This window comes from Cygnus atratus, chromosome 8 (genome assembly GCF_013377495.2).
Source record: "Cygnus atratus isolate AKBS03 ecotype Queensland, Australia chromosome 8, CAtr_DNAZoo_HiC_assembly, whole genome shotgun sequence".
In the NCBI taxonomy this organism is placed as follows: domain Eukaryota; kingdom Metazoa; phylum Chordata; class Aves; order Anseriformes; family Anatidae; genus Cygnus; species Cygnus atratus.
The window spans coordinates 1,811,417-1,838,390 of NC_066369.1; positions in this window are offsets into that span (position 1 = coordinate 1,811,417).

A 26,974-nucleotide genomic window follows, 5' to 3' on the forward strand; every position below is an offset into this window, starting at 1 on the left:
GGGGCTTTATCCAACTTCCATTTAAATCAGTTGAATATTTTTTCTGTTAATTTTGGGAATCGGATGGAATAGTGTACCTAGTCATGTGATCTCAAGTTGTCTTTGACTGCAAAAGTAACTGAGGCATACAGTTGTGGTGTAGTCCCAAGCTCTGCAGAGTTAGATAATTAATTATTTAATTAAAGACGTTTGTGTGGACTCTGTACTTATTGGCGGGGCGCACTGGGCACGAACCTACAGATAAATTTCAGCCATCTTTCTTCCAAGTTTAGGCGTACTCTCCAACTTTTTCCTCATTATTGTAAACGCTACTATAATTAGCTACCTTAGAAAAGCCGTTTGCAGGGTAAGTGGCTGTCAGTCACACTTGGTTATAAACTCATGTATTTTCTTGAATGTTATTACCTGATACCTTCTTGGTTAACTGTTTGGACAGAGCTAGCATTCTGCAACAGCCCATTTGAAACAAAACAAACAAACAAAAATACAAGTGACAAATGGGTAAGTTGTAGCTCTCTTCTGATCTATGCACCTCATCTTGCCAAATGGAGTTGTTCTAACGAGCTAGATGATTTCTGTATTTCAGGAGCTATAAAAAGCAATATACACAAAGGAATCATAGTTTCATTATCATAGTTGACTTTGTTACTCACTAACTTTCTTTGGACAAATCAACAACTCCAGTGCGGGAGAGGCATGCAGTTTTTATGCTTGGTTTGATTTGCTTCAGAGGAATTACAAATCTGATCAGTGTGATACTGTTCAGACAGCAAAGAAGAACATGAAAACTGATGTCAGTCTGATTCTGTCAAAGCAAATGCTTTTGCCTACCCATCAATCAGTCACTTATTTTGAAGGGTAGGAGATATCTTGTGTTCAGACAAGTAAACAATATTTTTAAAGGTTGTTCTTTTGGAAGGATGTTGCAGCTGTCTGTTAACAGATGGTTTGTTTGCATTTACTGTTAAAAGAGATGGGCAAGCCTGTGAGCCCCTGGGGCACAAAAGTCATCGAAATGCATACTGTAGTGCATGTTCCTCCCTCCAAAGGAAGTGAAGCAGACACAGACGTACAAAACGCAGGGAAACGAAGCCAAAGCTCCTAAGAATTGTTGGGAGGGCATGTATCAGTGCCTAAAAAGTAAGTGGAGTCATTGGAGTCAGACAAGCAGCTATTGGAGTCAGACAAGGAAAAAAGAAATCCACAAACAAACAAAAAATGGTTTAACAAATAAGAAGCTAGCTTTCTTGTGGATATTATAAACAATTCTTTGAACAACATGTTTAGTAAAGCCTTGTCTCCTGTGGAGTTGCTTGTGTCTAAACAATAGCGCTCGTGAAGCCTTTCTCGTTGGCGAGACACTCATGATGGTGCTTTTCCAGGTGGGTTTCCCAGTGTCTGATGTTGGTAGTGATCTCTGCATAAATGATTGAAGTATCAGTTGCTTTTTCTTTGCCTCCTACCTGTTTTCATCAAAGCTGTTGGAACTTTGTTTCATTCGGGTTATTAACTTCATTTTAGTTGACATGAGTTGAATTGAAAACTTAAAAATCTTGTAGTATAAATATTCCTGCTTCCTTATGGGCCGCACAGCCATGTAACCATACTTTAGTTTGAAAATCAGGCCCCAATGAAAGCTGTTGCAGTAGGACTAACTACTTGAAGATAACTACATTTGTGCAGTGCATGTAAACTAAGTAACCAAAAGGGCAGCATGAGATCCAGGTAATTTTTACTATTGCATGTAATATATCGGGTTACATACAATACATATAATACCACAAATATACGCTAGTACTGTGGCAGAGTAGTGATGTCTGTGGAAACAAGGACATCCGAGTGCTAACAGCTTAAATTACTCAGTTCTACCAGAAGTCAGTCTTTCCACAGGCTTTCTAGTCTGGTCTTTTTTAAGAATCATTACTGACAGCCATTTCTCCCTTGTGACCGAGGTCTGGAGATAAAAACCTTTATGTCTTTGTAGAGGGAGGAGTAGGAATAAAACTCTGTATTAATTTCTGTATTAATCATTGATATTAATCATTATTTATAGTATTAATACATGCTATTTATAGTTAAGGGTTTATATTATCACATCTCGAAAAGAAATCCATATGAGCAGCATGTGCTGTGCAGCAGCCTACCGTTCAGGAGAACTGCATGACTTCAGTGGAAGTCATGCAAAGTTCCAGATGGGGGAAATACTTTTAATGGGGGGCATCATCAGTATGGGGAACTTGACAGCTTTTTTTTTTTTTTTTTTTCTTTCCTAACCTGTTTAGTCTCATTTAAGATTATGATTCCTTCTCCCTGCCCTGCTCCCCATTTGTTTTTTTTCTGTTACAGGGAAGATGGGACACTGTTGAAACTCTTAGGTGAAAATCTTTGAAATAATTGATTAAAAAAACTAATCGAAGTTTAATTATTTTGTAAATAAGGCTTGTTTTTATGTTTCTGTAGTTATATCTCATTTTACAATAATAAGACTGTTTGTCTCTTATTTCTGTGAATGACCCACAAAACCCACCACAATTAGAATAAATTATGCACAGAAGAGCTGTAATAAGCATCAAATAAAATATTTTTCAAAATGAAATTTCTTTGTTTGCATTGTTTCTTTTAGAAATAGTTTAATAAAACCTGCATATGGATGATTTAAAACTTAGTGTCCCTTGATTTGTTCAGCATATCTGTGAAAATAGAAACATAATAATGTTATAGTTCATTGAAGTGAGATGATGAAACGTTGCACATACTGTATTTCTGCCAGAGTTTGAAACTGAAATGGCTTATATTATGAAATAGTGCAATTGTTGGGATCAACTTTCATATATCTTACAGTATTATTAAGCATTATTGTCCTGTTTCTTTGTCCATAACACATGCAATGCTGCCTGTACTCTGTTCTGTTTTTATAGTTTGTAGATATACTTAATGTTATGTTATCTTATGCAAGAATTATGGTTCTTTATATCCTTAATTATAGACATAAAGGGAGCTTGAAATATAAATACGCTAATAGCATTTTGCAGTTATTGTTCCAAGCTATTTTCACATATATCAAGATTAGTTCATGTTTTCTAACCCCACAATGTTAACCTGCAGCAAAGAGAACTCTTCAGAGTGACAGAAAATATTGCCTAAAAGACAGATTTTCACATTAATTTAAGGATTTTTTTTGACTCTAAAAATGAATACCTCAGTATTTTCAATCAATTATGTATTCAGGTGCTTTAATTTTGTCCTAGTAAGGTAACAGCCATTACACTTTTGATTTTCTTTGCATTCTTTAAGCCATTGAATGCCAGTAATCAGTTTGTATCCTGCATTAGAAAATGGCTGATCATGGAGTTGTGGTAAGCATTTTATCAGTATTTCCCATTATATATATATTATTCATTATATATACACATTATCTATCACACCTTGAATGCAAAGAGCCATTTTAGGATGAAACTTGATACAACAGATCTCTGCATGAGAACGGTGGCTTCTTATCATCAACTTGTTTCTGAATATAAGAAAGGAGGACTGATTTATAAGGGAATTGTGAATGATCACAATTTCCTTGAGTGGAATTTAACAGCCTGACTCACTGTATTGTCGTAGACCTGGGTAACTGCTGCCTGGAGGTGGGATGTCCTCTAGGCCTTTATGGGGCCACTCCTGGCAACATCTGAGTCCTCCACTAATGCTGCTATCGGAGGTTTCTTGAACTTTGTGTGGAAAATTGAGGGAACTAATTTTAGTTATGCAGAAAACATAGACTGGTTGACCACTGCCTAATCTGAGCTTTATATCAGGAGAGCAGTGTGGTACTCCTCTTGTGCTAGTGGAGCGGCAGCTCATGGCCTACACCCATGCTAGTCACAACGCTGCAATGCAAAGTCAGGGCCATGATTTTAAGACTGAAGGTGCTAAAATCATTGTACCTTTAACGTTCTTGGGATGCACTTAAAAAAAGAAAAACTCAAAATAATTTTGTTGGTCTCTGCTTGATCACTAAATTGTAGGAGGAGGAGGATACATTTTTATGGGAGTCTGTGCTATGAGTACCTTTCAGTCACAATAATATAAAAAACAGTTCTTTTTTAAAGTAAACTGTGTTAGTTGTGAGAACACTGTCCTTGTGAGATGCTGAACAGAAGCTGAGCTGTATGGATAGAGCTGTGCCAGAGGCTGATTTTTGTTTGGTAGAAGTGGAGGTGTTAGAAAGGAACAGATGGCAATAAAAGCGCTGGTGATGTGGCTCTCAGAGAATTTTTGGATTGATTGCTCCCTGGAAAGAGGTTTGGGAATATAAGGAAAGACATTGCTACTGTATCTAAGCTTCAAGTGGAAGTGCCTGAAATAAATGTGTAGCTTCATTGTCATTTTCTCTTTTTAGCAGAAACGACGTGTACAACTGAGAACTAATAATGGAAGGCTTCATGGGTATAGAGATGACTAACCTAGCTCAAGAGCTGTCGGCTGTGCAAAGGAATTGGAGCAATTCTTAGAAATTTTCCTCAAGTGACTGAGGGATGATAGAGGCTTTGTTGAGGCAATAACCTGAAAAAGTCTTACAAGACTGGCAAATCAGGCTTTCTGGTTGGTTGGACAGATTTCAGAGGTGACCAGCAGCTTTCAGGAGCAGATTCCCTGCAAACCATGGGCGTTCTGGAAAGAAAAGACTAAGAGGGTTGGCAAATCACTTCCAGAAAAAAATTGCCTGCTTGTGTGTGGGATCAGAGAACATAGGTAAGTGTTTAATTTTTATGAGACTTTTTCTTCATTGATATTATAGAAACCTGGAGTGGAGATGTTGGATTGTTCTTGCTCAAGCAGTGTGCAATGTCTCAGGAGGCTTGGGTGTTTCAGTTCCACGTCAATTGCAATGGCAGTCTTGGATGAAAACAGGGTGGTCACTGGTGTTACAAGGTTTAGCTGCTGCAAACATATTATGGGTCAAGAATTTTCTGTGGGAGTAAGAGCCACCCTCTTAGTTAGGCACAGCACATCTAATAAGAGCAAAAATAGGAGGGAAATAAAAGATTCCACTGGAATGGCCACAAGAGTTCTAGAAAATGGTGTTTCTGAGGTATCAGTATAGTAAAGAAAGACTTGAAGGTTGCATTTGCATTTACAAGAAGACAAGTGCTAGAAACTCAGCTGGGTGTGAGCATGTCAATCCAAATTTCTAGGCTGCATGGTACCTGGGGAGTGAGGAGCTTGGCACAGACTGGGCATCTGCCTGGCAGCTGTGCACCACATTTCTCTTTTTCTCTCTTTCTTTTCTTGTTAAGGCAGCTGCAGAGAGGAAGTTGGGAGCTGCTTGCTATCAACTCTGTCATTTGCTTCCTGTGCTGGCAATTATTAAGATAATACAGGTTTTGTTCAGACCAATTGTGAGGGATCAGATGAATGCTTTTCAAAGCAAAGAAAGCAACAGTGATAACAGTGATAAAACCTTGAGAAAAGCTGTTCATCTACATATTGGTGATGTGAAAAAAATTACCATAGCAAGAAAAGTCATAAAGCAGAGCAGGTATGAAGATCAGTTCCCAGCCAGTCTAGACTGCCATCTCTCCGAGCTCCTGGCCAAAGCTGATGCCATCAATGGGCAGTGAGGATGGGTGGCCTGTGGCTGGCACTTCTTCCCCGTGTCATGTCCTCTGCAGCCTTGCAGGGGGACTCGTGTCACCTATGTCTGCCGAGGAGCTCTTTGTAAGGTGGCTGGGGACAGCTGAAGGCAGAGGCAAAGCTTGGAAGTACCTGCAGTGTGCCGATGTTTTTAAGATCTCAGCTTTTAAACAGTAGTGGAAGTTAGGTTACTTGATGTGTAACAGGGTTTGTAATACCCACAGGAGCACTGATACTGGCCCAGGAATATTTATTTAACAGCCCAAATATAATGGGAAAGCCAACTAAACAAGAACCATGTCATCAGCTCCAAACGAAGAGTCACTGCAAAAGGCAAACCTACTCAGTGATGCGGAAGGCTGCTTTGCAAGTTGGACACTGGGAGTTTTCTCAGTCTTGGAGACAATGACAAATCTAATAATTGGGATTTTTGCATAGCTATTAGTAACAGCTTTGTAAAAAAGGGAAATAAATTTCTTACTCATGTAGTTTATAAAATTCTCCTATAAATTCATTGCTGAACTCAAACAAGTTGTGTATAATTGTTTAGTGGCAAAAAAGTTTTCTTGCCCTTAGGCGGAAAGTGAGATTTAAAGTCCTAAGAGGAAACTAGCTGTTATGTTTCTTGTGGATCTGAAGTAGGAATGTGTTACAGCTCACAGAAAATTTCTTGCTAACAGCAAATCATTAAAAGTGGAACAACAAATGTTAAAAAATTTCAGCTGCCGTGCTATAAACTACCACAGACTATGTGAGTGTACCTAATTCCTGTTGCTCAGAATTTTGCAGGGACTTTTTAGGTGTAGTAGCAAGGGGGGTCTCATGTTTTTTTCTGGATAGAAATGAGGATTGCTTTTTTCTTGAGCCAGCAGCAAGATATTACATATATGCCACTTAATTGCCACTTCATCATTTTCTAACAGCAAAACAAAGCAAAAAGGTTTGGGATGGACTCTTGGAAGCACGTCATGAGGGTGTAACACATTTTTTAACAAATCTGTAAGTCTCAATCATAAATTAAAAAAAAGAAAAAAAAAGAAAAAAAAGTCATTTCTAAAGGATTGCGATTCTTTATCCTGAAGGGAAGGTTTGTTATTTCTTGTGTAACAGAGTTGGCTTTTTGCTGTCCAGCTGCAAGCAGAAGAGGAACCAGAGGCCTGGGAAAAGATTACTTTCATGGCAAAACATAGCTTGTGGCAATCTGAAGTGACAACTCTTAGGTTGTGCAAGGCTGTATTTGAAAGACTACTGCAAGGGTAAGGTGTTTTTTTTTTTCCTTTTTTTTTGGCCTATTAAAGCTAGGGGGATGCTGGGAACATGCTAAACCTTTGAACAAGAGCTAGTATGTGAACAAATAATCTGCAGTAAAGCTCAGGTTGTCGCTCAAGGTCGAACATGATGTGAGTCATTCCAAAATGCAGTAATTTACCTTTGGGTACAAAGTAAAAAGGGTGAGCTTTCCACTGCAAAACTGAAACCTGTGGCTCCTCAGAAATAGGAAGCTTTATCAGTACTGGAAAATTGTTGCACAGTGTGGTAAAGCCCAGCAATGTGTGTTGTAACAGTGGTTAGCAGACCCAGCTGTAGCATTTTCATGACTGGCAGCCTTTTGTGTCTGTTCTTTATGTGATACATTTTGTTTTGTGATCCCTTTGGTATCGCATGTAGACAGGAGGGCAATTAGAAAGGCTTGTGTGGTGATTGCCTTGTGGCAGCAAAATCCTGTGGTGAAGTATCTTTTCCCTGGAGAACAATAGCTGGCAGTGGTGAAAATAGTCCCTAGCACCTTCTGCCCAGAGAGTTTCCAAAGAAGAGGGAGGAGATTTGGACATAGACTGAAGGATGGAGAAGCCTTGTGATCTGAACTAAAGTCAGGGGGAAAAAAATGTGGTTAGCTCCTGAGAGTGAGAACAGCCTACGATGGCCTGTTGGGATGTAAAGGAGCCTGAACTCTGCTGGGACTGAACCCCAGCTGCTCCACAGATGCTGTCTGAAGGAGCACCAGACAGACATGGTTTCAGTCTGGCTGCCCCAGGGATGTAGAAAGCTGCTCTGGCAGCCAAGGCTGGAAGAGATGGGGTAGTGATACGCTTTCCATCCGTACAGAGGGGGCACAAGCTGTCCCCAGCAATGGCTGTTCCTGGCCACCCAACAGGAACAGGGGTTAGGTGTGCATCAGAGCTGTCTTTAGGCTACATGAAAACTGATTTTGGCAGTGTCTCTGGGAACACCTGACCAACACCCATATAAGTGGGTCACCCACAGGTGACCTTACCCCATTAACTGTCCTGCTTGTTGCAGGGGTTGTTTCTGGATGAGGGCAGTTCCAGCACTGACACTAAGGGCCACCTTGCTGCTGTAAGGGCGGGAAGGCCTTCTGAGCTCCATGCTACGCAACGCAACCCTTTTGCATTTTTACTCTGAAATAGCTGTTTCCCTAGTATAAGAAAATTATCAAACATTAGGAGTGAACTACACAGCCAAATACAAACAGTATGGGATACCGACTGTCAATATGTGAGAAGCCATATGCTGTCACTTACATAAATGGAACAATAATTGTTTGCTCCCCTTCAGAACGCAGTTTATGCAGTCTATGTAAAGGCAAATTATTTAGTGCAGTGCAAGGAAAATTATTTTTTTTTCCTATCTAAAAGCAATTTAATATCATCTGATGAAACCATTAGAAGATACTGAGCCCAATATGAATCCCTTCGGTGGAATACATGATGTGGAGGAGTGGCTTATCTCACAAAAGCCTGCCTCCATTTTAGAGGTAATGGGTTTTTTATTTTTTTTTTTTTGCTTTCTTAATAATAGAGGAAGAGAGAGGGGCAGATCTGCTGGAATACTCTCCTTATCGTCTTTCCAGCCTATGCTCTTATGAAGAGGAGTAGCTGAGAGTTGAAAGGGGAAAAATCCTGACTATTGTGCTTTCCCTGAGATAAGGGATATTTTAGAGTCCCTTGTCTCATGCATGAAACCTGGTAAAAGGGAGTTATATTAACATATGGAAGAGTTTTGGGGAAAAACAGATCTTAGCCTCAGGAGTCCTCTTTTGACTCTTGGTTTGTCTGTGCGCTTTATGTGTCTTTGAAAATGGATGCTGAAAGGGGGACTATGAGCCACACAGGCTCACATTGCTGCAGTGACCTGAAGAGGTGAAAGCACAAGTGAAAAGGTCTATTTTAAATGTTTAAAAAATTAATAATTGCTGAAAAGTGCAGGTTACTAGAAGAACAAGCATCTTATGTGCTGTGTTACAGACAGATCCAGCACTCACGGGAGACATTTGTGACAACAGTCTTTCAGTGGGTGACATTTATGTACATGATAAAGAGACAAGACCTCTTTATGTAAAATTTACAATGAGCTTTCTAATGTCATCAGTTTTTTTAGGCTTAAAAAATTCCTTGTCTAATAAAGTTAACTCCTTGCATGCAGTGATCAGCTTTCGGGGTTGAGGAGGGAAGCCCACAGGTGCGTGCAGGGCAGGGTGCTGCTGCGGCAGGGTGCTGCTGCCCTGGCTCCATGCAGCTGCTGCCCCGGGCAGGTGGGAGCCAAAGTGGCATTTGCAATGACTGCTGCTGTTGGACTGAGCGTGGAAGAGACAGAAATGTATACCATAGCCTGCTGGTTTTATGCAAATGTACCTGGGAGCTGGGAAGGAAGGGGTACTTCTCAGTGGTACAGGGCCCAATGAAGAGTCATGTAGTAGAGAAGAAATAGAGTACAATGAGGGAGAAGGAATAAGACCTTTGACTAGAAACTGATGCTAAAAACAGTGTGAGGAAACCAAGCAGAGGGTGCCAGACAGTGCAAGGTGTAAAAGCAGAGCATAGACACCACTGTGTCCCTCCTGCTCCAGGGCAGCAGCTCCCCGGGCTGGCCAGTCCCCATGGCCGTGTGGTGCCAGGGGCTGTTGCACTTAACCGAGTGGGCACAGAGCTGAAGTGTGAGCGTGCGGTTTGCTGGTGTGTCTTGTGTTTCCAGCCAGTCATCTTCTGTGCAGGGAGCATTCCTCGCTGCTGCACATGCCCTTATCCTGGCCTCCGCTGTGAGTGATGTTGGGTTGCCTGAGCTTGCCACTTGGTCTCCCAACCTCTATAAACCCAGCTGTGGCCACTGACAGCTTGGATCCCTCCTGTGAGCAGGTGGCTTCTACCTGATGGAGATCAAGAGGAAACAGTGTGTACTGACTCTAATTCAGCCAGGAATTTCCACTTGTGGGGAGCACCCTCATGAGAGATCTTGTGGCATCAGTCACCCACAATACTTTTAGGCTTTCAGGTTTACAATGTAGGAGTTGATAAGAACTTTTAGTAGAAGGCCATAAACATTTTGTCACTTGAAAGCAGCAAGTTTTTTATTATTATTATTTTTTTGGCACTGGAAGCCTTTTAATAAACTAAATCCAGCAATAACTAGAGGTGACAAATCTGAATTAAATCTAGTAAGAGAAACTATATACTAGTGTTTTTGTTGTGTAATGAATGGGCAAGACTTTGGATTCAGCCATCATCTTACACTCTTTACTTCAAGAATAAATACTTGGTTTTAGGATACTGTAAGTGGCACCTGTGTGGGTGTTTGAAGGACAAATCCTGGAACGCTCTCTTTATAGGATGCACGTTTTTATCCCACATTCTGCATGGAGAAGATGGCATGTACAGGGAGGCTGCATTTTGCCCCATTTACCCCATGTAACCCTGCAGTGGTAAGCACAGGAGAAGCTTTGTGGTGGGCAGCTATTCTCCCCCTGCTCTCCCAAAACATTGTCTTCTCACTGAGCTTACAATGTCCCTGATTTAATCGAGAATAAACTGCATGTTGCTAAGAAGTGCACCATCCCATTCAGATACTGTCTTAGATCTGGCAGGCTGCAGCGCATCAGAGTATTTTGATAAGCATCGTGTCTCCTTGGAAACTACTACTTAGCCGTAACTTGACGCTCCGTTTGGAGTGTTATGATTAATTTAAGTCTTGCTTCTGCCAAGACACATGGTATGGGCCACCTCCCACAGAAATGAGTAGTCTTGTCGAGTTTATCAGGACAGCTCGCTTGTTCGAAAATGTCCCTGTGGGGTTTAGGAGTTCTTTGCCAGATCTCTTCAGGCTGTATTTTAAGCTCATTGGTTATAAATCTCATCTGTTATCTTTAGGTGTACTTTAGGAATCCGTTGTCTAATTTGATATTTTAAAAACATTTCTACGAACTGTACCTCTACAGTTATGAATAAATATAAAGCTCCTTCTGAGGCCATTAAATAGTATTTTAATTAGGCTGGCAAAATTGCGTTCGGCTTGTCTTTAAAGTCTTTAGCATCTTATTTCTATTAACAAAATGGTAATCAACGTTAAATTCTAAAATGTAACCAAAGTAGGTCATATTTTTATTAACTGGAGATAGATAATGAATGTGCCCTATGTAAAGATTTGGATTAAATCTTTTGAGATGCTGAGGATAGTATTTTAATTAAAGTAATCCTTATTTGCATCTAACAAACACTATTGCTACTTAGGAATTTAAGACCTTAGTGATGCATATTAGTGCATTACCTCAACGAATCTAACAGAGATTTAATACTCATATTTGAAGTAGCAATGTCATAAATTAAGAGCATTTGCATAATAAATTTAAAGCATGCTATTCTTTGCAGAGTTTATGTAATTAAGGAACACATACAACATGAAATTTGGAAAATTTTGTAATGCTAGGAAAGTGTACTTTTTTGTTCAATTAGTCCTCATAATATCTTATGATATGCATATCCTTATAATACACACAATCAATATTTTACGGTATCTTACAAAATAAAAAACTGCTTGTACTATAGAAAAGTCCAGCTATTACCACAGCTATTACATCTGTGTGCTAAGTTTCTCCCCTAACCCCCAAGTGTTTCAGGACATTTGGCAAAAAGACCGGGAGCAGAAGTCACTGTACTAGGCCTTCATGTCTGTGGAGAAGTGGGACTGTGCAGTCCATCTCACTGAGCTCTAGAGAGAGGTTTCCAAATCATGTTGTAAGAACTTGATGGAAGAGTTACTAAATTGCATCATCAGATGTCACAAGTCCTATGTCTGAAGTAGAGACTGGGTCTTGGGATACTGGCAAAAGGACTGTGCTTGATGTGGTACTTCATAGCCTAGTGACATGGACGTGTACACAAGGTGGTGCTCAGAGGTTTTTAATGAGAATTGCCTTAGAAATGTAAGTCATTTTCATGTATTAAATAACATAACCAGAGACTCTTAAATTAAATAAATTCCACACATACTTTGCCCCTAAAGACCTCATCTTTCCTTTGGTTTCTAGGTTGCCTTACCCAATTTTTGAGCCCACAGGAGTGACAACTGCAAAGAGAAGATGACAGACACCTTCCTGCCCACTGCTTTGCTCTCACTGTGTGCTGTGGCTCAGATGTGCTGTGACACCAGAGCTAGCTGGAGTTTGAATAAGAGTTTTTGTAGTACCCTTCACCGAGTTGTGAGAAATGCTAAGTTTTGAACTTGGCAAAAGCTTAGCCTGAGAAATACCACTCAGGGGCCACTGGGATCCTGCCTGCCTTAGCACTTGTTTCCCGAGAGCAGCTGACAAGATGCTGCTAGACCGAGTATAAGGAATGGGCAATGTCTGCAGGGAGGCCCTTCCCTGCTCTGCCTCCTTTTGGTGTGCACTTGCACTGTCTTCTCCTGAGGACACCGCATACATCACTTGGGTGATGTACAGGGACTTTCTGGTCGGGCTAGCTGGACATCATCAGCAGTGCCCCACAGGGAGGGAAGGATCTGACTTCTTCCATGAAAAGCACTCACAGTAACTGCCGGTGTTATTCTTGTAGTACTAGATCTTCTTTCCATTTCACATAGTGGGATGTACAGAAGACACTCATAGTAGCTTTGGGTGTGCTTTGTTGGGTTCCTGCATGAGTAGGGATTTCCATATCTCTTTTAATTCTGCTCTTCCCCTTGGGAAAAACTGTACCAACACTTAAACTTTAGTTTTTGTTTGCACGATTTAACCCTGCTGCTCTACTGGGAACAGTGCTGCACAATTCTTTTCTCTTGGATATTTATGACCATCAGAAGCAGTATCTTTCTTGCTCACAAACAAAAAGTGAATCAATGGAAAGATCATAAAGACTTTCTTTATTTGCTTCTTCCCAGAATAACCCCCAAACCATAAAACAACAGTGTCCTACAAATTATCATAAAAGAATGCTTCTGTTAGGAGTTTCTTGTTATATGTAAAATAAAATTTAATATTTTATTTATGTCAAAGTGACTGAATATAACATTCTCGTAAGTAGATGATGATGAGAGTAGTCACAGATGAATCTCTCTTTAGGGATGAATGACATTGCTACACTATCTCAGTTTGATATCCCATTTGGTGAAATAAAAAGGGAAACCAGGCAAAAGAGGACTATGTAACACAACAGGCAAGTATTATTCAGGCTGTTTACTAATTCTTTATTACAAATGTCCTTTACATTGGTAATTGATATATATATTTATACTTATTTACACTGTTTACGTTTGGTAGCATTAGTTGTCAAATTACAATCTTTCCTATATTTATTATACTGTGGATGCTGGCTGCAGCAATTCTGCCTTTCTGTTTATTTTAACATTCCTTGGATTGATGCTGAAATTTACATGTTATTTTTTCTTCCTTCATAAACCTGTGTCGCAGACGTAGAAAGACCTCAACTATTGAGATCAAAGGTCGGTAAACTTTGCTAGATAGCATGGCATAGAGTTCGGCTGTGATGAATGGTGCTAGGACTTGAAATAGGACTAGCAAGTCTAAGAGCATGAGTCACTGTACTAGGTCTTCGTGTCTGCAGAAAATTTGTGTGAACTGCTGGCTGAAAGCATCGACAATTTTCCATTAGTAATGAATTACAGTAGTAATTTCATTAATTTCTTCACCTCAGTCAGGATATGTTAGTGTAAGTTGCTTAACCAAGCATCAGAGGAGCCATTGCAGTTAACCTTTAGTCCTTTGCTGTGTAACCAGGACCAGTTAAGAAGTAAATTAGCGTAACATCCCTTTTAAAAAAATTACTTTAGATAAGCAACGGACATAATTTTTGCCTGTTTTTAATTTAATAGCAGGTTTATGGTTTTATGCAAAACCATTCACATTACATCTGACCCTCTGGGAGCTGGGTTTTTTCGTCTGTGTAATTTGGTGTCTTTAATAATCTGCTGTCTGTTAAATCCAACACAGGCTTGATTAATGAATTGTGATGAACCAATGCATTAATTTGCAGGTTCAGTCTAATACCCTAAAAGGCTACATCAGTGCTTCTATAGTTATTAATGCTAATAAACTTGAGAGAAAAAGCAAAGTGAGGAGGGGTAAGGGAAGGTAATATGTGACAAGTCTTGTCTTTATTCAAGCATTTGTCTGCAGCTACTTTTCTTTCAAGAGGACTGCAAAAGCCCTTTGCAACACAAAATATCAAATCAAGAACTGCTTAGTAGTGTTTAAAAATATTATAAAATTTCTGAAGCTATGTCTGTGCCATAGTCAAATCTTTTATTGACTACTTAAAGTCTTTATTCAATAGCTTTTCATGCTGTATTTTTAAACACTGTGTAACAGTTTTGAACTCATTTGTTGTTAAATCCATAGCTGAAACACAATTGTGAATATAAATTTCTCTAAAAAGTCACAGCAGAACCCTGCTAGATCATAGGTACATATGCACAAAGGTAGGCATATATATGAGAATGGTGGGTACTTGACATTGATAAACTTTACTATGACAAGCAACTCATTCCTAAGACTATGTCAAGGCTTTTGAGATGATCCTTTTTGAATTAGAAACTTTAAATAAATCAATGAGCAAAATTGTATATATAATACACATATTTCAAAACCTTAATGTGTCTATTGCATGTAAGGATTCAAAAGAGTAGAGTGTATTTTGCAAAGTGGGTTTCAAAAGGTCTGGTACATTGAGGAAAAGGAACTGTAATTGATTTATTTATTTTTTATTGAGAAAGTAGGGTTTACGACTAGGATAGTAATATGGTATAAAGATTTTAGGTTGGTGTAAAAATGTATGAAATTTTGTCTTTGATGTTGAGCCTTTAGATCTTGAAAACATCTTAAAACAGCATAGAAGTTCAAAGAAAGGGTTTTGTGTCTTCTCTCCTTGGGTATTAGCTCACAATACTGGAGCTTTGGCTTCTTCAAATTACAATTCTAGCCTTGCCTTGTTCTGATAAATATAATCTAAGAATTATTATTTTAGACATCGATGTATCCATCTTTCTGTCTATTAAAATATAGCATGACGTTTAAAGCCCATTTTAGCAATCATGCCTCGGGCATTTTCTTTCTAGTGGGGCGCAGGAATTTTCACTTGTCCTTGAGATAAATGACACTGGTATGGAATTGGCATCTCTAAGTCTTGCTTCAGCATCTATGGCACCAAAGTACCACCGGAAATCTTGGAACGAGACAGAGAAATTGACACTGTTTAGGCTGAGCCAAATCATTTCTCCCTATTGCTGTTGCTTCTTACACTTCCTTACTGTTAGGGAGAGAATAATCGCTGCTACATCTCAGCTATTTTAATAGGATTCAGAACACATGATCACATTAGATACTGTACCTGAGGCAATCTGTGTTTAGACTGGTGATAATTACATGCAAAAGTCATTCAACAATGAGGCAATTAATGCTGATGAACTTTAATAAAGTCAGCTGTCAGCAATAGATATTGCTGGCAAGTTTCCTAATCCTATATTTATAATGCTTTGAAATTCCCTTATGTTCTACTCTCTGTTTAATAGGATAAAAAAACAAGTAGTTTGCCACCAGAAAATATTGCCAGCAACATATTTATATATGACACAAATATGAACAAAGAGGTCAGAAGTCATTCTAGTTATCAGATTTACTCCAGTGATTGGTGTTTACCAAAGAAGATGATAGACAGAACAAGACAAATCCTCTAACTCTCTCAGCAGAGGAGAGAAAAAGCATTAGATAAGGAAAGCAGGGCTTACACTTTGTTTCATTGTTGATTAACAAGCATTAAATTATGCTTAATGTCAGATGTAGACAGGTCATTGTAATGTGATGTCAGTGTAAATTAGAGGATCAAGAGAGTTAGTGTCTGGGATTTACAAAATTCCTGAATCTGCACACTTTGCTACAGATATATACTTTTGTGAATTTCTTAATTATCTTTTTTTTTTTTTGTATTTCTTAATTATCCTAATTGGTTTTATAGCCAGATTTCCTTGCATTATAAACGCAGAAAAAATCATTATAAAGCCATTATTCTTTAGAATAGAAAATGGATGTTGACTCCCAAGGTTCTTTGACTTTCCATAGGCAACTATGAAGTCTCAGCATTTGGCAAGGGGTGACGTGATGGGTAGGAATAAAGTGTCCTCCTTTTTTAAACTTTGTTGAACATTACAAAGGCTGTGCAGATCTGTGGATATTTCCTTTAGATCAATTGCTGTCATTCTGTGGACTGCAGCTTAGGAACCACTGCTCTAACACAAGGAATCTGAAAAATACAAAACAAACTAATACAGGATATAAAGCGATGGCTCAGGAAAGAGTAGATATAATTCTGTGAAATGATATATAAACACTGTTCAATGTGGGAATAGTTTTAAAGTGGCAGAAATAACATTTGTCTTATTGCTAATCAAGAATAATACATGTAAATTATGTATCTTTATAGAGGTGTTACATGTTAGGTTTAGGGCAGAAGCTTGCCCTGGATCCCCTGGAAGAGCTGTGCCAGCAGGAGCACCAAACACTGTCAGTTTGGAGAAGGACTCCTCTCGTCAGATGCTTTTCCTTTTATTTAAGAATGCAATGAGAAGCACCAGTGAAGTATTTTTTCTGCTGTGTGTGTTTTCTTATTGAATACAAAGGCTTTATCTTTAAGGCCAGAGAAGTCCTGAGGGAATATCCCAGTAAGTTTATATTTTCTTCTCTTCCCTGTTGGGCATGGTTAGATCCCTTGCCTGGGTGCACTGGTTGTCTAAGCCTACGTGACTTCTGATGATCTTCTTTTACCTATCTGTGACAAAAGCAATGCTGGCAGTCTTGCAAGGTGGTGAGTAGCCGCTAAATGCATGTTCAGTAGCTGCAACTACATGGTATTTTCTTTTTAAGCTGTTGGACTATGTTAATCACTAAAAAACATGCATAAACGAGGAAAATCTGGTTATGTTGCAATCGTGTTGTGGTAAATGTTAAGGTTACAAATTATGGTTCATGTGTACAAAGCTTTGGTTTCCAATAGAAAAACTCAGGTATTCAGCATGAGGTTAAGTTTCTAGGGTGAAGTTGGAGACGAATCACAGCTGGATTTTGGCTTTCGGCTTTAACGTCTACTAATCTTTTTCTAGCAGCTGACAGAAAGATCATATTGAACTAGATAAGCTGTACAAAATTCCTGCTGTTTTAACCTGAAATCATATGATAGAAAGGTTGAGAGTTGGAAATGAAAAATGTAATGGAAAACGTTCCTCATGAAGTGTTGGAGGCAACCTGCAGCAGAAGCCCAGCAGGGGACAGGTGAGAGTCAGGCCAGGCTCACCTGGAGCTCTCTGACTGTGGAAAAAAAACTGTTTTGGCCTGTCTGGGTTTGGCTGCTTGTGTCCTTTAGAACTGAAAAGGGAGGGAAGAAGGGAAATGGAAATAGAAACTGGGGAGATGGGGCCCTGGACATGGCAAGACAGAGAGCTGACAGCAGTGGGGACTCAGGAAAGCATCAGTGATGGGGTTAGAAAGGCCGCAGAAGACAAAGGTCTGTGTGGGAGATGGCTGTTCCTGTGCTGAGGAAAGCAGGGACAGCCCATAGGCCAGCAGTGTGGGCTCAGATCTGTGCTACGATTTCAAGTGGCAGTCCCTCACCAAAGGGGAAGGGCTGTCAGGGAATCTGCACTGGCCTGCTCCACACGGTCAGAGCCATTCTACTCCCCAGGAAATAAGGAAATTAATAGTGTGAGAGAAAAATGCACGTGTGTGGTGGGCTCACCTATTTCCCTGTCTTTACTGAAGCAGGTGATTGAAATGAGGTATGGCTTTCATTTGCTAGTGAGATCTATAAAATATTTAAACATCTGGTACATAGTGTAATAACTCCTTAAATTGCTGAGACACTCATGGTATAAGGCAATGCTGCAAACTATGTAAACAGGCTTGTCACTAAAGTCAAATGTAGGACATTCATGTGGTTTTCTTACTTTTCTACTCTTTCCTGTGAGAAATAGTATTCTACTTAAGATCGGTGATTGGGGGTGTTTATTCTGCATTTTAAGCAGGTTCTTACATTGACATTCTTTTCTATGTTACATCAGTACAGGAGAAAAAGCTTTGAAAAAGATGGAGGGTATCAACTATCCAAATTAGTACATTAAGTTCTGGATGGGTGGATGACTTGATGGATACAAACCTGGTTGGGTGATGGGTCTTGGAGGGTTGTGCTTGATGGGTTGCACTCTGCCTGTCACATGTGAGAAGCAGGGGTCTGTCCTAGGACCTGGCCTGTTTGACATCCCTATCAGTGGATGGACCTGGTGGAGTGCATCCTTATCAAGTTAACAGGTGTCACCAATCTAGGGGAGGGATGCCAACTGATGTGCTTGAGGGCTGGGCTGCTCTTCAGAGAGATGTAGCCAGGATAGAGAAGGGGGCTGCCAGAGACCTCATGAAATTTGGTAAGGACAAATGCCAAGCCCTGTCCTGAGGAAGGGGGAATCCCTGGGGTTCTCCTGGACTGGCTGTAAGAGCCTCTGTGAAAAAGTGCCTAGGGTCTGGCAAACAGCATGCTGAATGTGAGACAGCAATGTGCCGCAGCAGTAGCTAAGGTATCATTAATGATGTCCTTAGGTGGAGGGGGTTCAGTGGAGGGCCACCCAGACGATCAGGGGCTGGACAGATTGGGCTCCCATGGTTCCTTCCAACCTGAATTATCCAAGGAGCTTATGAAGTGTGTGTGTGGGGGGAATTCAGAGATGGATACCCTCCCTAATGCTGAGACTGTAACATTTAGCTTTCAGATTTTCTATGAACTCCCTAGACCAGGAAGTTGTTTGCCCAGTGCAATCTTTTTAGATTATATTTAACCATTTGTATTTGTTCTGGTGGGCTAATTCCTCAAAATAACACTGTGGGATTTTTTAGGAGGTTTTATTTGGGAGAACCCAGTCCTACTTGCTTCTAGTACTGGAGAGATTTGTAGCTTCAGATGGGGATTTCAAAGGTTAGTTCCTTTCTCATTGTTTGTTTTCTAGGGTTTATGTGTCTATATATATTGTTTTTAAATGAAAGATTGATTTGGCCCATTTATTTTTGAAAAATTGTTTATCTAAGCTGGGATTTATCTTAAACACGATGCAGCTGCACTGAAATATTGGACTTCCAAGAATACGCTGTGAAATGCCAGGGCATGCTTTTTGTATGGGAAGAAACAAAACTGAGAAGATGGCTGTAAAATTCAGTTGCAGGTGCCATCTGAGCTCCATGAATGAGCAAAAGCAAGTCTTTTCTGAGGTGTGGGCATGCGTTGTGTGTTGTGCTGGAGTTTGTGATTTGGGCTGATGTGTTTGCCTCATGTTTCTAGCCGGTAAAGCAGCTCACACAGCTGGTTACCATGTCCCTGACGTCCTGACCCAGGGATGTGTCTAATTAGCAACTGCATCCGTCTATGCCTGCAGAGAGGAGGCAGGTCAGGAGAGGATAGTGTTGGCTCCCCCTTGTCAGGAGGCTGCTACAGGACGGTAGGCCCAGGGGGCCACAACAGCTGCTTTGAGGTGGCCCAAGCTACTGAGGGAGGCGGGGGTCCCAGTGGGGGCCAGAGCCCCATGCTTTGGGATTATGAGGATGTAGGAGGGTGTGTGTGGAGACACCAGGTGCTGGGGCTTAGCATTTTATTTAGATGAACCGACATTTTTGAGCATGACCGGCTTATTATTTTCTCTCAGAATGCCCAAAGTGGAAGAAGAATCGGGTAGGCGTAGTAGGGGAGGGAAGCCCCAGCACGGGCAGCGGGCGTGGAGGCAGGCCGCTAACACCAAGAACCTGACGGGGCCGTTGCCGCCGGGCTGCCCGCCAGCCGAAAGCAGGGACTCAGACAAAACCTTCCCCGGGCTCCGCTAGGGGCTGCTCGTGGACCGTGCCGGGCCCTGCCCGGGCGGGGCGGCGGCAGCAGGTCCCCGCGCAGAGCCCCGGGACCGGGCCGCGCCGGGCCCCATTGCCGGGCTCCTCACGCGGGGCTCCGCTGATCCCCCGCCAGCCAGTGTCATACGGGCGTAATTACACTCCCTCCCCTTCACCCCGGGGTATTTTATTTATTTATTTATTTTATTTTTTATTTTCTCAAATACGTTAATACGATAGTTTAAACTTGCAGTCCAAACCTGCTTGCTTATTGGAAGGGCTTGACTGTAGCTCAGCCATAATTTAATGTTAACGTGTTTACAGGGGATAAGTCAGGTGTCTTCCCTTCTTAAGGCAGTGTTGGTGAGGTTTTTATCGTGAATGTACATTAAAGAAAGTGTTGTGATTCCTGTTTCCCTTCTTGTCCTCTAAGATTGTTGGCTTCTTTTTGCTTCTTTCCTGTAAAATATGGACTTGAAAAGTTATTTCAACCATGAAAATCTTCTAAAATGCCCTAAAAATATCTTTAGCAATGCGACCGTTCAAATCGTTGATCCATGGCAGACAGTAGGCTTTGATTCAGACATTTGTGAGATAATATGTCATTGAGTGATGCCATCTTTGTTTTCACAAGGTTAATATCCCACTGCTGATAGTTAATGAGTTGACACCAGTGAGATAGAGAAGATCAGAAAAAGCAAAAGGTAAGGCTATACAGATTTTTAGTGTAATATTATAAAGAAAATTGGGTGTCACGCAAAAACGCCACTTCGTATTTCATGAAGGTGAAGTCATATGGTAATTACAATGTTTTGATAAAATGTTTCATCAACATATTTGGTGTCACTGTAGTTTCTTCTGTTTCTCCTCAGGTCTTTCTTTTCCACAAACTTTTACAATAGTTGCAGTGGGAAGAGCACACTCCAAGATTTTTATTTTTATTTTTAATTTTTTTTTTGGGAGGGGAAAATGAATTAGTTTACTTGTCCTGGTTTTGTTTTAGTTCTGAGTAGGCTTAAGGAATGTTAGCAACCGGCCTGGAAGCATGCTGGTAACTGTGCAATAATTGTGCACTCTGTTGTCAAAAAGCCTTAACAAACCCTTAAGTGAGTCTAATTAAAACAGGCTTTGATAATAGCAATAATAAAGGATTACTTTAATTTATACTGTAATGAAAGGATCTTGCCATTAAATAATACAGGAAACAGTGGAACTACTTTTTTCAGAGCAGACAGAAATTGCATGCTGTGTTTTTACGATCATAGTGAAGTCCGAGTGATTACCTTCCATGCAAATAGCAAGAACTTCAGAAATGAAGTAGTCCGTCCTTCTTGTGAGGAAGAAAAGGTGGTGGTCCAATTATCCTTATCTGTTTCTAGTGTGTCTTTCTTCTGTAAACCTTGCACATGTGCACCAAAACCAACCATTTTAATGCAGATTGCGCCTGACAGGTTTTGTGTTGTCTGAACACCAAGCTTTGGGCTGGAAACATTACAGATTTTAAATAGTTTTTTTTTTTTCTTTTTTTCCCCTTGGAATTTCTTTTGCTGTACTTTGTTTCTTGGCATCTTGTACATTAGTCAGGATTGTTTCAGAGACATGAAATGACAGCTTCTTTTTCAGAGCATGATGCTAGATACCAATAGGATTGCCCTTCTCAAGTAAACAGGTTGCCAGCCTGTGAAGGATCGCGTGGTACGATAGACATGTCAGCAGGACATATGGCTTTAAACTGCAGGTTAATCACTAGGGAGCCTCATGTCAGTTCTCCACTTTCCTGCTGCAGAATCTATTTTTATTTTTATAATTTACTGAATTTTGTATTTCTTTTCCTGGGACACTGGATAAGGTTTGAGTTGCATATTTTTGAGAGGGGAAACTGGAAAAAAACACACCCTAAGCAACATACCCATTTTATTTCATAAGGTAAATTAGAGCCTTGAAGTCAAGTTTCATTTCATTTTCTGATCTTCTAGTGTTCCAATGAATGAACATATGAAGTGACTGGAATATGACATTCACACATTGTAATAATCTGTTTAAACGATAGCTGGTAGAAGGGCTAAAAAACAATATGTTTAAGTATTGAGAAACAAGAATAATAAAGAATCAGCAACCTCAGAACAGAATATAACAGGCTGCTACTTCTGGGCCTTATGTTGCTTCTGTGTATTATAAAGAAAACACCAATAATAATAATAATAATGAAGGATAAGCAACTAAACTGTGGATTCAGGGTTCACTTTTCAGTTCTACCTAACTCTTCGTAACTTTACAATGAAAGATTCAGAAATTGAAGCCAATTACCATAATATGTGGTGGTTTGGTGGGAGCATGTTCTACATCAGACAGTTAAAAGGTTTTATTGCTATTAGGAGCTTGTTAATGCCCTTGATAATGTCTCTAGTTGCTTTGTAATGTCTCTTGTTGAAGTATAGAATTCTTTTATCTTCTTATTACATTATGCAGAAACTTGAATTGAAACGATATTTGCAGGAACATTTAAAGTAGTGCATCAATCAGTTTCAAAGAAGAGAAAATGTTCTCAGAATAGCTTATAAAAAGATAACTGTCAGTTTTATTTTGGATGAACAAAGAAACCAACGTAAAAAGCATTTTATTGTAAAAGCACACTGTGCAATTCAATAAATATTCCATATAAATATAAAGGAAAAGAAAGTTCATAATTATCTGATGACTTGAATGTAATTTAAGTAATACTTTCAGAATATAGCAAGCAGTGAAGCACCTTCATTCCCATGTATTCCTTCTCCCAGATCAAGTCCTCAGTAGGAGATAACTTAAATCATCTTGTTAATGATTTGAATGGATAAGGTATGGTTATAATTTAACATTATCTTCCAGAAATGTAAAAGTCTTCACAAACCACCTCACTGCATTAGGAAAACAGCAGCAGCAGTCTCTCTCACTCTTTCCCTCGCCCCCCTCCCCCCCCCCCCCCCCCCCCCAACATGATTTCTTGTTGTTTATTTTCCTTCTAGCCTTTCTTACCTGCTTTAGCACAAGGTTATTTGAGTATTTATACATTTGGATTATAAACCATCTATATGACTTGGTTATAAAAGACTTCCACGTGGTGTTATTATCCAGGAAAACAGTTGCAAATAGTATGCTCCCTGAACCTGTAGTATCTTGCTAGACCACACAAAATATGGCATGTTTCAAATTCTGTCTTGTAGCCTGTAAACCAGAAGCAGCTCTCCCCCTGCTTTATTTTCTAAAAAAAGGAAAAAGGAGGGGAAAAAAAAAAAAGAAAATGCTGAAGATGACATATACAGAGTTGTAAATACTCTGCTCGTACAGCAAACACTTTCCAGAGAAATTTGTTTTCTCTCTCTTTGGATCTGTAGTCTTCTCAGAATCCACTGTGCACCCCTGCACTTCAACACAGCATAAGATTTCTAGTGTAATAATTCAGTGGTTATTTCTGGAAGGTTTAGTAAAGCAAAGAAGTAATTGATTGTAAATACACTGATTAATTTTTTTAGTAACTACATTTTGTGCACCTATGATTTGTAACTTCTTTTTGTTACTATTATGAAAGGGTATACAGCTTACACCTGCATTATTAAAGTGTTTATTTTTCATTTCTAAAACTTTGTAAAGAGCATTTATTTTTATTTACTTATCATTATCACTTTGTTCATGCTCTGTTCTCACTTCACAGCTTCAAACTAGGAACATTTTAAAACTTGCAGGTTTTCTTAAAAATTACACGCTATTGAGAAAGCTTATGGCTTTTAAGCACTTACACTAGTGGCTCCAGTGAAACCTGCTGTAATTGATCGATCAGTTGCACGTTCACAGCTTGTTTAAGCTGAAATTCTATTTCCACGATACATTTTTCTGCAAAGGACTTTCTGCAAAATCCCTTCTGGAGCTGGTTTCCTTTATTCTCGTGGGACATGCTGCAGTGCCAGAGGAAGGAGCACTGTGCCTGTCCCTGCACGATCCCCACCTCTTCCCTTTCGCTCCCTGATGCCGCCTTCCAAGCCTTTCTTGGCCCGGCTGTCATTACAGCCCCCCAAAAAGAGCGTGTGTTTAATAACACTTCCGACAACTTCTGGAAAGGAGCCTCCGAGTTATTGAACCCGTGAGAAGGCAATAATCGACAATGAACAAGTTGGTGGGCTGTACACATCTGTGTACTCTGCCTTGGAAAATAAAGGCTGTTGCCGTAGCAACTGCCACAAGCCGGGCCCGTGCGTTAGTTATGGTGAGACTGGGGCATTGAGAGCAGGCCCCGGCCCCCGCCTGCGCGCTGGGCCCGTGCTGTGCCCAGGGGCCAGGCCTGACTGCTGGTGCTGTGCGGCCGCAGCGGCCTTGTCTCGCCTGGGGAGCAAATAAAAAAAAAAAGTGTCAGAGTACCCCCGTAAGCGAGCAGCCTAGCTGTAAAACGAACTGCGCAGAAATTGCAACCGAGCTGATGATGATCTTGGGATCTTCTTACCAGAAGGCGCTGTTGTTCCAGACTGTAATCACTTTCCTTGTTTAGGAAAGTGTGTTCATTTGTCCCAGATTTACTTATCTTTTTTTTCGCCTTAGTTATTAATGGGCAGGTCACATTGGCCTGAGAGGCGATGCTGGTGGGGGAGCATGAGGAGTGATATGGGGAACTGCAGGGCTCTTTCCAGGAGCACACACCAAAAACCCTACTATAGGAATAGAAGAATACATTAAAATCACACAGTACAAGCAGCTTATACTTTAGCGTGACCCTTTAAAACACGCAGGCTGCTGTGATGCATGCTGTGAGCAGCTCGTTTGGCAGGGGTGGCGGTGGGGCTGGCTGGGTGCTGCCCCGGAGCTGGGCTTTGGGATGCTGTGCTGCCAGCAGGAGTGTGGAGCAGCCGTCTCAGGAGGTGCAGGAGGGGCGAATGCATCAGTACGTGGGAAGCTGGTGGCCAGGGGTTTCTAATCCACTGTGGTTTGAACAGAAGAGACCTGCAGCTTGTAAGGAATTATACAAACACAGAGCGGCATAAAATTGTTACTGGCTGAGCTTGAATGTGTCTTGTAATACGTAAGGCTTTAAATAACTCTGAAAATAAGAAAGGAGCAGGAATTTGACTTTCCTAGTTAGCAACATTTTCAGATATATGCTGGGAGGAGTAGAGGAAGTTATGCATGGATATGGTAAACGCAATAACAAAATCATAGAACCGTTTGGGTTGGAAGGGACCTTAAAGATGATCTAATTCGTTCCCCCCCCTGCCTTGGGCAGGGATGCCTCCCACTAGATAGATATTGCATGCTGCAAAGAGTGAGCTGATCAATAGGAGGAAACGCCGTGGCTTGGGTGCCTATCCTGTGAGCCATGCAGAACGTCAAAATGGAGGGCCATTTCTTCTTTTATTATAACAAGAAAAATGTTACGTGTATAGCAGTAGCACCTGCAACACCAAGCTGAGAAAAATAGAGACGTGAGAGTCTCTTACCCAAATACCAACTGTTAAATCAAAATGGAGGGAAGTCTTAGGAAGGGAAACAGACTGAGGGGTCCTGTACTGTTTATGTTGGCTGCTGGCAATTCTCCTGCAGGTGTGACCTGGCCTCAGCTACAAACCCTCCGGCACAGGTGCTGAGCGTTGCACTGCTGTTACAGAACTGGGCTCACTTAAATTGCACGAGAGGAGAAGTGATGTTTTAGCAGAAGAATTGAGTGGGAAGAGACAAATCTTGCTGTAAAGAAAGTGGAGAGTGTATGAGTTAAAATAGATTCCTCTCTGAAATGCCCATATAGCTTCAATAGCTCCACAGGAGTTTTAGGATTACAAATGGCAGCAAAATTTGTGCCATTCTGCATAATTGTATTCTCTACAAAGAAAGTTTCCTACGTCTTTTAGCAAGGATATTACTTTCCTTAGAATGAAAATAATTTCCAAATGACATCTTTTTGTGCCAAAGATTAAAAAGGTCTAACAAGGAGTTCTAAAAAATAATGAAGTGTTTACATTGAATCCGTTAGTTTTACAGGTAGAATAATGGCACAAAAATAAGAGAAAAGTTTGGTTGGTGAAGGGAAGGTGAAACATCTTGGTTCCTGACTTGTCACTACATTCATCCTCTCTCTTAGCTCCCACTATTTTCACTGGCAATATACAGAGCTATATTTGTCTTTACTGAGGTTCAGTTCTGCTAAAAAAAAGTCTAGTTTTATCTCTCTGCTAATGTTTGATTTCAAGCCTTGCTTAAGGTGGATCTCTGACAGATGAGGACAAATTTGGAATGTCTTGGTTTGGCAACGGTTCAATCCCTGGTAATTTTATTAATTTAAATTTAGTCGCAGTTGACACACTCAGGAAATGCTGTCTCTTTTGCCCCGTTGCAGCCTAGAAACTCTCAGCGATCCCTTGGTTGTCATAGCTGGCGAGCACGAGCCCTCCGTGCTGAGCTTACAGTTCTGCCTGCCATCTATGGACATTCCTAATTACTTTGGAGGCACTCCATTTTGTAGTGCATGCATAATTAGTTAGTTAGTCACATTTTATTTTAGCATCTTTTCTAGCCAGTACACTAATGAAATCCCGTCGTGACATCAGACCCTTCCTGTTGAAGTGGGCCTTCCCTTTGGGGATCCAACACCCTTTTAAATTAATGAGCCGCTTTACAGAAACTGCTTCATAATCTTATGTGCAATGTCTGCAAGGAAATTTATAAATTGCCTGACTTTTCTTAGGGTCTGATCCAAAATATGTTAAAATTAAAGGAAAATCCCCTATTAGTATTGCATGCTTTGGGTCAGGTCTTGAGTGAATTTTTGATTTCACATATTTACACTAACTCAGTAAGGGAGAAGGGCCCTTAAACCTTCACACACACGCAAGCAGAAGTCTATGTGGGAAGGAAGCTGATTAGCACTGGAGGCTCAAGGTATAGGATGGACTGTAGATAAGAGTTAGTAATAATCTATTAATAACAAACTTGGTTTTAATGTGAAGACTGAGAAGAATGTAGGAAATAAAATTGTACAGATTAGTCTCCTACAGACTTGGGCTTCTTTTAGGCATTATTTTGGTAAAACATGAAAATTGTGAACCCTAACTATTTTTATTACAGACTGTGGTAGCATTAGCAAAACTTCAAGCAACATTTTCTCTCTATGCTCACATCCAGCACATCCTGGATTTTTTAAGTATAATTGAACCCCAAAAAATAGAAGAAAGAGAGAGAGAG